Source organism: Ranitomeya imitator, chromosome 5, assembly GCF_032444005.1.
Source record: "Ranitomeya imitator isolate aRanImi1 chromosome 5, aRanImi1.pri, whole genome shotgun sequence".
Classification (NCBI taxonomy): Eukaryota; Metazoa; Chordata; class Amphibia; order Anura; family Dendrobatidae; genus Ranitomeya; species Ranitomeya imitator.
The window spans coordinates 493576939-493589934 of NC_091286.1; the positions used below are offsets into that span (position 1 = coordinate 493576939).

General features: G+C 47.7%; 1 long non-coding RNA gene across 1 annotated transcript; it reads left to right on the forward strand.

Moving 5' to 3' along the window:
• Window positions 1-6172: 6172 nt before the first annotated feature.
• On the forward strand, window positions 6173-6949 carry LOC138680834 (uncharacterized). Its single transcript, XR_011321799.1, has 3 exons — window positions 6173-6306; window positions 6383-6463; window positions 6666-6949. It is a non-coding gene; the product is annotated as an uncharacterized lncRNA (long non-coding RNA).
• The last annotated feature ends 6047 nt before the right edge of the window (window positions 6950-12996 follow it).

A 12996-nucleotide genomic window follows, 5' to 3' on the forward strand; every position in this document is an offset into this window, starting at 1 on the left:
GTCGTACGGTCGTGTCACACAAGACGATTCAGAGCAAATTTTGCATAATCTGTGCGTGACGTTGTTCACTAGGGGGCGTGTCGAGCTGCTAGCTATGTGCTGATAGGCCACAGGTTCTGTGCACACAATTGGTTGGAAAATTTGTCACCTGAGCGCTATTGTTTCCAAGCCACCTCACCGGTTTCAAAATTTCCTTTCTTCACTTTGTACTTGGACACTTGTTGGACTAGGACATCGGATTCAGTATTTCACAGAATATTCCACGCTTTGCACCGCAGCTTCGAGGTATGTTACACCGCTTGGGCATAGTGGATGGAACGATGTACTGTCGTCATGAGCGCTTCGTTCCGTCGCTGAAGCGATGCGGATGGTACGCTGTTGTGATTGGTGGGCTAGAGCGTGGTAGATGGAACGCTGTTTGGTCGGCATGACCGCTTCGTTCCGCCGCTGAAGCGATGCGGATGGTACGCTGTTGTGACTGGTTGTGACTGGTTGTGTCTGGTGAGCTACAGCGTGGCAGATGGTACAATGTATGGTCACCATGAGCGCTTTGTGTGGCTGCTGTAGGGAAGCGGTCGGTACACTGTTCTGGGTTATGGTGGCCTATGGCGTGTTGCAGATGAAACAAGCGATGCGGAAGTTACGCTGTTGTGACTGGTTGTGACTGGTGGGCTAGAGCGTGGTAGATGGAACGCTGTTTGGTCGGCATGACCGCTTCGTTCTGCCGCTGAAGCGATGCGGATGGTACGCTGTTGTGACTGGTTGTGACTGGTTGTGACTGGTGGGCTAGAGCGTGGTAGATGGAACGCTGTTTGGTCGGCATGACCGCTTCGTTCCGCCGCTGAAGCGATGCGGATGGTACGCTGTTGTGACTGGTTGTGACTGGTTGTGTCTGGTGAGCTACAGCGTGGCAGATGGTACAATGTATGGTCACCATGAGCGCTTTGTGTGGCTGCTGTAGGGAAGCGGGCGGTACACTGTTCTGGGTTATGGTGGCCTATGGCGTGGCAGATGAAACAAGCGATGCGGATGTTACGCTGTTGTGACTGGTTGTGTCTGGTGAGCTACAGCGTGGCAGATGGTACAATGTATGGTCACCATGAGCGCTTTGTGTGGCTGCTGTAGGGAAGCGGGCGGTACACTGTTCTGGGTTATGGTGGCCTATGGCGTGGCAGATGAAACAAGCGATGCGGATGTTACGCTGTTGTGTCTGGTGAGCTACAGCGTGGCAGATGGTACAATGTATGGTCACCATGAGCGCTTTGTGTGGCTGCTGTAGTGAAGCAGGCGGTACACTGTTTTGGGTTATGGTGGCCTATGGCGTGGCAGATGGAACAATGGATGGTAGGCATGAGCTCTTTGTGTGGCTGTTGTTGTTAAGCGTTTGGCACACTGGCAAAAGTATTGTTTAAAGGACTCTTTGTCAACCGTGTAATTTTTTTTTTTTTATAATTATTTTTCAGATGTCAAATCGTGTGGAATTCATCAGGGAATTCATCGAAATATACCAGTCTTTTCCCTGCCTCTGGAAAATCAAATCTCCAGAGTATTGTAACAGGGAAAAGAGGCAGGAGGGTTATTTAAAGCTCATTGAGCTTTACAATCGTCATGCACCAGAAGAGCCAGCAAACGAAGCGGTTATTAAAAAGAAAATTCAGGCGCTCCGCACGGTGTGGAGGAAGGAGCTTAACAAGGTTCTTCACACTACAAAGTCCGGGGTTTCCACCGAAGATGTTTATGTGCCAAAGCTTTGGTATTTTAAACATCTGAATTTTCTGAAGGACCAAGAGGTGCCACGGACTTCCACGTGTTTTCGCTTGTTGGCACCTGTGGAACAAATTGTTTCGGAGAACCACGCCGAGCAGGAGTCACAAGGGCAACAAGTAAGTAGCTCTTTGGACGAAAGTTCACCAATGTGTCCTATAATTACATAATTTTTCTCTGCATTTTATGTTTTATACTTCTGATTATCACATCAGTTTGAAGTTATTACAAAAACATGTCCACATAAGTAACCCTGTCGCAGTAAAGTATTATATGGGGAACTTAATATGTATGAAATGGCGATATTTCTAAACCATACCATCTAAGCAATATAGAAAATAGTATCGCTTCAAGCTGCCGATGTACTCTTGTTGAGACTATTTAGACTATAAAATATTCATCAGGTTCCCCTAGCAGTCAGAACAGTGTAGTTAAAAGTATTAAATAAATGGGAAGGTTAAAGAATATTACTAAGCTTAAAATATATTACAACCTTTTTTTACCTACTACGAATATATAGTTTGGATGCGGTTATGGTGGTCAAACTTTTTGTTGCCAGGTTCGTAACTTGTTGTTTTTTTTTTCCCCCAGAATGACAGTGCGCAGGACAGTACACTGGACTGTTCACAGGACTGCACGACAACAGATTTAGTGGAGGCGGCACCTGCCAGGACTCAATCGAGGCAAGGTCCAAGGAAACGGAAAGCCACCTCAGACGTTTCACATGAACTGTTGAGCCTTGCAAAAAAAGGTGTTAACAAACAATGTTAGCCCTGCGTTGCAGGGGTTTGGACACTATGTTGTTGACAAACTGGCCAAAATGGACGACAGCCAAAGAACACTAGCGGAGCGTCTAATATTGGAAGCAGTAAACAAGGGTACAGATGGCGATTTGGACAAGCACACTCGTTTGGTCTATTCCCGGCCAATGCAGCGGACAGAGCCCTCATATTACAATGGTTGGTCACAGTGTCAGACACCAATGCGACACAATGTTCCCGTTTCCCACTTCGGTCAGCCACCCCCTAACCACTCCTACTCGCCAATACCTTCACATATGGCTTCGCCCGTCAGGCACCAAAGTTATCAGCCGGAAGAATCGTCGTATCACAATTTGTGATTTCCTAACTTCTTTTACATTACTTTTTATTTTATTGTCTTGTTAAAATAATGTTTCAAATAAAAGCTTTTATTAGAAATTCTATCACGACTGTTTGATTGGTGTGTCTCGATCACAGCACTGTATGAGGGCACAAATTAACGTAACAAATTCATGTACAGTTAACTAATACAAAAAAAATGGAATCATAGTTTAACTAAATATTTTTAATGTAACAACCAAAAATGTATTATTGGCCCGCCTCCAACTGCTGGCACATGTCCCGAAGCTTCTGCAGCTCCTCCATTGCCACATTGTGCTGCTCCTGAATCCGCGCCATAGTGTGGATAAGCCTTTCTATGCCGGCTTCAAGATCCTCCTTGTTCACACTGACGACAGCTGTGGGTCAAAAAACATAACATTAATAACACAGTAGTCTCCCGATGTGTCTTTGCTTCTGTGAAGGAAAAACGAAAAAAAAACAGTCCGCATATAAGGCAATACTGACTTGGGGGGGGGGGGGTGTTTGGGTTGGGGGTGAAAGAGTGGGCCTGCAACAAAATCAAAATAGCTTTATTGTGGGAACCTACTAGGATGTTGAGGCACGGAGGGCACTTCGGGATCAGAGTCCGTGTTGAATGCCTCGTGCTGTCGGCGGCGGCGCTGTCTCTTTGCCTCTGTGAAGGGAAAAAAAAAAAGGTCTGTTAGCATATATGGCAACACTGGCTGCCGGGGGAGGGGGGGGGAAGAGGGGACCTGCAACTGAATCCAAATCACATAATTGTGGGAACCTACTAGGATCTGGAGGAGTTGACCCGGAGGGCACAGATCCAGAAGAGGCTGTGCGGGATGCCTCGTGGCGGCGGTGGTGCTGTGTCTTTGCCTCTGTGAAGGAAAAAAAAAAAAAATTAAAAAAAAAGGTCTGTTAGCATATATGGCAACACTGGCTGCCGGGGGGGAAGGGGACCTGAAACCAAATCCAAATCACATTATTGTGGGAACCTACTAGGATCAGTTGTCGTTGACCCGGAGGGCACTGGGACAGTTGACCCGGAGGGCACAGATCCAGAAGAGGCTGTGCGGGATGCCTCGTGGCGGCGGCGGTGCTGTCTCTTTGCCTCTGTGAAGGAAAAAAAAAAGTTAGGTCTGCAGTTAGCTGTGCCACATAGTACTTTTCACCGTTCATACTGTCCCATAGCTGTGGCACATAGTGGCTCTGCAACGTTCATACTGCCCCATAGCTGTGGCACATAGTGGCTCTGCAACGTTCAAACTGTCCCATAGCTGTGCCACATAGTGGCTCTGCAACGTTCAAGCTGTGGCACATAGTGGCTCTGCAACGTTCAAACTGTCCCATAGTTGTGCCACATAGTGGCTCTGCAACATTCATACTGCCCCATAGCTGTGGCACATAGTGGCTCTGCAACGTTCAAACTGTCCCATAGCTGTGCCACATAGTGGCTCTGCAACGTTCAAACTGCCCCATAGCTGTGCCACATACTTTTGGGTACCTGCGTACTGACCTCTGCGAATCTCCTTGCGAAGCTCCTGCAGGCGCTCTGGGCTTTTGGACTTGAGATCGCCCCATTTTTTCACAATCTGGGCCTTGCTGCGAGTTATCCCAAACCGCTTCCTGAGGCCCTCAGACACCACACGGACAACTTCCTCCTTGTGCTGGTTGCGGTGCAGCACCAGCCCAGTTGTCTCGTACTGCATCCGATCCATTGTTCCAATAAGGAACTTGAGCTCTGGGATGCCCATAGGAGGATCACGGCGACTGGCAGCCATTATCAGGATGTCAGGGAACCAAAACAAGCTAGCTCAGGCACGCCGGAACGCTGTAACGTCATCACGCCGTCATAGACCACGAGCGTACATTACGTGACGCTCCGGCGTTAAATAACCATCCTTCGAACGGCATTTACTATGTGCGTTCATTCCGTACCGCTCAGCCGCACAAATGTGACGCTGTCCATAAACGGCAACGCTATTGCGATGCCGATCTGGCGGCAGGACGGCGGAGTACAGCTCCTCCTCTGGGCGTTGCTGTTCAGGGTCATTCCATCTAAAATGGCGGCGAGAATGCGTTCTGCTCCTCTGGGGCAGCCAGAGCTCCTTTTTTTTATTAGACAGATGGATGCCCTGGATTATGAGGGTCTGGAGAGCCGCCCTGCCCACCCACACATCCACAAGCGGGAAGTGCTTGGCCACATAGCCAGAATGATGGAGAGGAGGTTTGGCGTCTGCCGCAGTCAGCTTCAGCTGCGTAAAAAATGGGCTGACCTCCGCTATAAAACGCCACAAATGTTTGCTGAGTTGCGTGCGGAGGCAAGGCGAGGCAAGTACTAGTATGGGGGGATTGGGAGATGCACGCTGTCAGGAGGGGGGGGGGGTTTGGGAGGGAGGCTTGCGCTCATGGTTGCCAACGTGACCTCAAATGCATTAAAACACATGCCCCGTTTTTGTAAAATTTAGTTATTTTCCAAGCAGAATATGCGTTGTCCGTGAGAAAACTTGTCGGGTTCCCAAATCTCAACCACCATCTTGAAATTATTATGCTGTCCATTATTTTTAGTTTCTCAATTTCCCAAAAATATTAACGGAGGAGGTTGGCCTACTGATGAAATAATACGTTTTCCAAAGACAGGAAGACCATTGAACACCAGAGCCCACATACATGTCTGAGTATCGCACCCCTGTAAAGTGTGATCTCTATTTTATGTTTGAGTATATTGTAAGCTTTGATCTGCAGCACTCAACATTTGTGTGTAAACATTGTGATTCTTTACTTTAGGTGTAGAGAGACAGCGGCGGCAAGTGAGACCCACCATTGCCACCAGTACCCCATCTTCAGACACCAGTGGGAGCCCACAGTCCGGGACATCACGTAAGTTCATTGATTGCATTTTTTTTAACATCACATGGGACATAACAGGGTAGCTGAAATATTTGAAGACATTACAGACGCAATAATGACCCAGCGGCCTACCACGCCTCCACCATCTGTTGCGACCATGCACCCTCGCACCCCTGTGAAGTGTGATATAAATTTTATGTTTCAGTATATTGTTAGCTTTGATCTGCAGCACTCTACATGTGTTTTTAAAGATTGCGTTTGTTAACTTTATGTGTAGAGAGACAGCGGCGGCAACAGGTACCTGCCATTGCCAGCAGCACCACAGCATCCACCACCAGCGGGAGCCCAGAGCCCGGGACGTCACGTAAGTTAACAATCATTGATTACAGTTTTTCAACTGCATACGGGACATAAGAGGGTAGCGGAAATATTTGAATACATTACAGACGCAGTAATGACCCAGCGGCCTACCACGCCACCACCAGACAGCAGACGGCCTCGCACCCCTACACCACCCTCAACACCTCCCTTCCGACACTCCTCTTCCTCCCCCGGGTCGGCGGCATTCTCCCAGAACATAACATACGTAAGTGACCAAAACAGCGAGCGCTTCCCAACAGCGTGTTCCATAGTTAACCAGATCTGTTATTATTTCCTTTAAGGTGCTGCAGCAGTGGCCAGATCGCTGGGGTGGGAAATTAGCAGCTCTGGTTCTGGCAATGAGGAACCGGCGTCCCTTCTCCGTAAGTATCAAGATAATACGAGTGGTTTTCTGCTGGATGTCACAATAGACAACTAAAACTGTAAAATTTAATAAATTTTACATCGCCCTGTGGTGCCAGACCAAATAGAAATTTACAACACACAAAATTTGGTCCTGCCCCAGAGGTCGAGATGTATTTTCAGCGGAATCAACGTTGGTTCTCCAACCTCTTCTATCCACAGAACCGCCCACCGTAAGAGAGCTCCTGGCGAGACAATTGCGCCTGGAGCGGACAGCAGCGCTCCTGCAGCAGACAGCAGCGCTCCTCCAGACTCAAGTAGAGCAGCAGGGCGTGACGCTGCGACACCTCTTGGGCCGTGGAAGGAGATAATTTTTTTTGGGGGGGGTTTATGTTATATTTTGTTGTTTAATAATTTAAAACCAAGAAATTGTTACAAAAAAAACCAAAAATCTTCGCATTCTTTCTTTAATGTTTACCAAGCTATAAGGGTTAACAGCACCATTTTATAGGCATCACATTTAAAGTTATTTAGAGAGGTTTATATGACAGCAAAGCAAAAAAAAATATTTTTTTATACGGCGCGATCCTGCCAGGGTACAGCTCCAGAACCATTAAAGTACTGACAGTATTTTTCGCGACAGTCCCTTGCATCGTCTGCCTGTCTGCCAGATCCAAGTGCTTGAAGAGCTGTAAAATTATCAGGTCGTGTACGCCATTCCCCGGGCACAATATCTCCGGTTCTTGCGTCCACTGCATCAATAAACGAAGGAGGAGAATAGGAGCTCGTATCATGACGTCTCAGGAAATTATGGAGCACACAGCATGCCAAAACCACAAAGTCTATAGACGGCAGCTTCAAGTTGATAGCTGTGTGGAACACTCTAAACCGATTTGCCATAATCCCAAAGGCATTTTCAACCACACGACGGGCCCTCGACAACCGGTAATTAAAGATTCTGTGCTCCGGTGTGAGTGTTCTCTGTGCAAATGGCTTCAGCAAATGTGGATGAAGAGGGAAAGCTTCATCAGCGATGAAGACAAAATTTAGGTTTGCTTTTGTGTCTTCATTTAGTGGCAACAGCAGTTCATTGTTCCTCAAGCTTTCCCCAAATGAAGTGTGTTCAAAAACACCACCGTCGGAGACTCGACCATTCATGCCAACATCCACATCGACAAACTCATAGTTCGCATTGACAAGGGCCATGAGGATCACACTGAAATATCCTTTGTAGTTGAAAAAAAAGGATCCAGAGTTGGCTGGTTGCGTGATGCGCACATGCTTTCCATCTAATGCACCACCGCAGTTTGGAAACTGCCACAGCTCATCAAAATCGGAAGCAATCCTCTTCCAGTCATCCGCCGTCTTGGGAAACTGCAAGATGAGAAGGAAACATGTACAAATTAAGTCAAATATATTATGCACATACACTCTCATGTGGACATCCTACAGTGATTGAGGCGCAGTATGGATTAGTATGACAAAGTCAACAACCCTGAGTATGCAGGCAGCCATTTTTTCAGATGGCTTCGGTGACTCAGAGGGGGTGCTAAACAATATATCTAAATTATATAATCAATAAAATTACGTTGGGAGCAGCAAATAAAAGAAGGGTGGCGCAGGGTTGGAGCAGCACATATCAGAATGGAGACGCAAAATGGTAGCAGCACATGTCAGAATGGAGGCGCAGGATCACAGCAGCACATGTCTGAATGGGGGCGCAGGATGGGAGCAGCACATGATAGGATGTAGAACATATACCAATAGAAATGCTCGCCATCAGGGCGTAGAACGGGTTCAATAGCTAGTATAATATATCGACATAACACAGCAGCCAAAAAAAATATAGTAGTACCTCCATATAATGCCTTAAGCTCTGCACAATGGCCTCGCATGTCTCCGGAATCACAACGCTCAGGAAAGGTCTGGAAACAGCGGCGGAAAACTGCAAATCCTGAAGAGACCTTCCTGTTGCCAGGAACCGCAGTGTCACCGCCAACCTTTCCTCCACGGGCACGGCTGCACGCATCGGCGTATCACACCTTTGTATGAGTGGCGTAACAGCAGACAGTATTATTTTGAAGGATTCCTCGGACATCCGAAGGTAGTTTCGGAAATCATGAGGGTTATTGTCACGTAACTCTCTTATGAGACCCATGTGTGACAATGTGGATCTTTTCTGCAGCCAGCTCCGGGTCCACATGCGACGTTTTCATTTAGGACGTCTCTCCTCTTGGAGACGTGCTGCCTCAAACACCAGGGCAGCAGCAACAACAGAACTCTCATCGGAAGTGAGCATAGTTCCTAAAAAGAAAACAAACGTACAATAAATACACGTGCTTACAAAACAATGTTCTGACCATTGATCTAATAACTATATATGTTACTACTGGTATTAAATGGGGCAGTCAACCATCTCGATCTGTAAAAGGATTAATTAATTGGGCCACGCTACAGCTGTGTACCTGAGGTTCTCAGGCCTACCCTACTCAAAGGAACAATCGACCACACTCCAGCGTTTATCCCCGTTGAAGCGCAACATATGCTACGCTGTAGCGTTATACATACCTTTTGCGGTAAAAGTCTAGTAGTTAAAAGTCCAGGGAATCCAGCGAATTTAGGAGTTCTGTTTACAGCACGTGCTACAGAGAGAAATGAATAGCGCGCTCGAGAGCTCCGGTTTTATCCGCTGGGAACAATAGTCCTTTGTCGAATGAGCGCACAGTATTGTACCGCCCAATCAGCACACGGGAGGTGCAGAATTCAGCGCTCCTATGTAGCCAGCTCCTCCGCCCTTTACATTGTATACAATATCGTGCACACCTTTGTTACACCATGCGATCATGCCGCCACAGCGGGACACTAGACGACGAAAGAAAGTTTCAAACAATGTGCTACGACGTACGATTCACAGCGGGGTCCCTGATCGCAGGAGCGTGTCACACACTGCGATATCGTACCTATATCGCTCCAACGTCACAAATCGTGCCGTCGTAGCGATCAAAATTGCACTGTGTGACGGTACCCTTAGTCTAAAGACGTTTGCAGAGCGCAGTGGTCGATAGGCCAATAGACAGAAATGAGGGAGGCGATGTAAGGGGGTGCCACACTGTGGAGAGCTTTGTGGGTGAAAACAAGTACTTTGAATTGGATTCTATAATGAATGGGCAGCCAGTGTAACGACTGGCGAAGAGCAGACACGTCTGAATACTGATTAGCTAGATGGACAACCCTGGCTGCTGCATTAAAGATAGACTGGAGAGGGGGAGGCCAATTAATAGAGCATTGCAGTAGTCCAGGCGGTAGTGGATCAAGGTGGCAGTGAGGGTATTTGTTGTTTCCATGGTGAGAAAAGGGCGGATTCTAGAGATGTTCTTTCGGTGTAAGCGGCAAGAGATTATATATGGGATATGAAGAAGAGATTGGTGTTAAACATAATACCCAGACAGCGTGCCTGCTGCCGGTGTGTTATTAAGGTGCCACCAACGGAGAGGGAAATGTCAGATTTAGGGAGGTTAGTAGACAGTGGGAGCAGAAGTTGTTCAGTGTTGGAAAGGTTGAGTTTCAGATAGAGAGTGGATGTTGGAGACTGCGGACAGACAGTCACTTGCATTCTGTGAGGCAGTGTTCCCCAACTCCGGTCCTCAAGAGCCACCAACAGGTCATGTTTTCAGGATTTCCTTAGTATTTCACAGGTGATGGGATTATAGTCTGTGAAGGTGATGCAATTATCTCCTGGGCAATACTAAGGAAATCTCGAAAACATGACCTGTTGGTGGCTCTTGAGGACCGAAGTTGGGGAACACTGCTGTAAGGCCACATGCACACGTTGCGGAAAGTGGTGCGGATTTTTCCGGACTGATTTTGGTAAAGGCTATGTTCACACAGTGCGTTTTTTTCTGCGGAACCGCAGCGTTTTTGCCGCTGCGGTTCCGCAGCTGTTTTCCATGCAGGGTACAGTACAATGTACCCTATGGAAAACAGGAACCACTGTGCACATGATCCTGAAATTCAGAAAAAAAGCCGCGCTGAATAGCTGTGGGAAAAAAGAAGTACCATGTCACTTCTTTTTTCGGAGCCGCAGCGGTTCTGCACCCATAGACCTCCATTGTGAGGTCAAACCCGCAGTAAAACCCGCAGATCAAAAATATATCTGCGGGTTTTATTGCGGTTTGTGGTGCCGAACCGCTGCAGCAGGAAGTGCGGGGAAGCGGGCGGAAGTGCGTGGGCGGAGTGTGGCTGCCCCGATCCCACCCCCCCGTGCTCCGATGCCCACCCCCCGTGCTCCGATGCCCCCCCCCCCGTGCCCTAATCTCCCCCCTTATACTTACCGGGACTCCCGGTGTCCGTCCGGCCGTCTTCTCCCTGGGCGCCGCCATCTTGCAAAATGGCGGGCGCATGCGCAGTGCGCCCGCCGAATCGTTCCGGCAGATTCGTTCCAAAAAGCATTTTGATCACCGAGATAGGTTATATCTCAGTGATCAAAATAAAAAAAATAGTAAATGACACCACCACCCCTTTGTCACCCCCATAGGTAGGGACAATAAAAAAATTAAGAATTTTTTTTTTTTCCACTAAAGTTAGGTTAGGGTTAGGGGTAGGGTTAGGGTATTTTCAGCCATTTTAACCCTAAAAAACTTCCTAGAAAACACACAGACTCTGCATAGAAAACTGCATAAAAAAAGCATCAAAAAACGCACCAAAAAAGGACCTGCGTTTTCTGCAAAGAGCTGCGGTTTTTAGTCCTGAAAAAAAGGATGGAAATCAGGAACGTGTGAACATACCCAAAATCCGCACGTAAACCGCACTGCGGATTAGCTGTGGAATTACCCTGGATTTACCTCGATTTTTTTTTTTTTTTTGTGCGCCTTCCACCTGCAGTTTTACACCAGTGGATTCCAATTATGGAGCAGGTGTAAACCGCTGCGGAATCCGCACAAAGAATTGACATGCTGTGGTATAAACAACGCTATGTTTCCGCCTGGCTTTTTCCGCAGTATGTGCACTGCGGATTTTGTTTTCCATAGGTTTACATGATACTGTAAACTCATGGAAAACTGCTGCTAATCCGCAGCAAAATCTGCAACGTGTGCACATACCCTAATACAGCGGGGGTAAGGTCAGGGGATGACGTTTATAATTGTATGTCATCAGCATAAAGATAGTACTGAAAGCCAAATCTGCTGATGGTCTGTCCAATTGGGGCCATGTAGAGAGAGAGAGAGAGAAGGGGGCCAAAGACTGAGCCCTGAGGTACTCCGAGAGGAAGAGGAGATGAAGTGGAGCCAGCGAACAAAACACTGAGTGAGCAGTCAGAAAGATAGGAAGAGAACAAGGAGAGAGAAGTGTCCTTAATGCCTAGTGACTGGAGCCTAAAGAATAGGAGGTGGTGGTCAACAGTGTCAAAAACGGCAGAAAGGTCAAGAAGAATGAGCAGACAGAATGGTCACCATTACATTTTGCTATCAGAAGGTCATTAGTCACTTTGAGTGCAGTTTCTGTCGAATGTAGGGGGCAGAAGCGGGAGGAGCAAATATTTATTTAGGGGCACAGCATAGGGCATATATTGAGAGTGGTTATTCTTATTCAGGAACATTATAATTACACTGTTCTTTTTAAGGGCACTGTTTCAGGATATGTTGCAGAAGTCCAGTGAAGATGTAAACTTGCAGAGTCGAGCTGTGGCTGTGAGAAGTCATCATGGAGTCAGGTACTTGGATCTAAGGTGTATTTACATTGGTCAGTTGCAGCCTTTAAGGGTATGTGCACATGTGGAACCCAAGGAATCTGGTTGCCACAGGGAGTTATGTCATGCCTGGAAGCAAGAAGGGGTCCCCTTACCAGGTGTCAGTAGGAGAGAAGTAAAGCACAACCTGGGGAGTGGAGCTGTGATTAAACTCACCCCAGAACTGAGCGCTAGGAACTGGATACTGGAGTCCCGGCAGCTAAATCTGGAGGGCAGGGGACTGCAGGTCTCCTGGCCCGATCTAATACCCAGCGGCACAACAGCATACCAGAGCCTGGAGCTGACACAAGGAGCAGCACCTGTGATAGGCTCGAGCTGCCTGCCATGCGGGCAATGGTTAGTTTTTAAAAAACAGAGACAGACTGTTAGTTAGCAGCAGGAGGGTGAGCTGTTAGGCAGCAAAGAAAAGGGGAGGACAGCGCAGAAGGAAGGCCTCTGTACCTACCTGGCCAGGTGTATCCAAAAATTGCTTCCAGGCTGCCCAGCTCTCCATTACGATCTGTTACTAGTACACCAGTCTGTACTATCAACCATCAAGTAAAGGAAAAGAAAACTACAGACCTTGTGTCATTCAGTGATCTCTTGCACCCGGAGTCCTGCACCACAAGGTACATGAAGCTTGACATAATGGGACCGGTAGCCCTGGGGCCCTGGTGCACCTGTGGGGAGCAGAACATCCCAGCTGTGTCACCATCAGCCCCAGCAGTCCCTTTTAGCAGCGTCGGCCATCCATTGCCAAACACCACAGGTGGCATCACGTTAAATCCCATATACATATTCCCCATTTTATGGCACAACCAGGGCCAC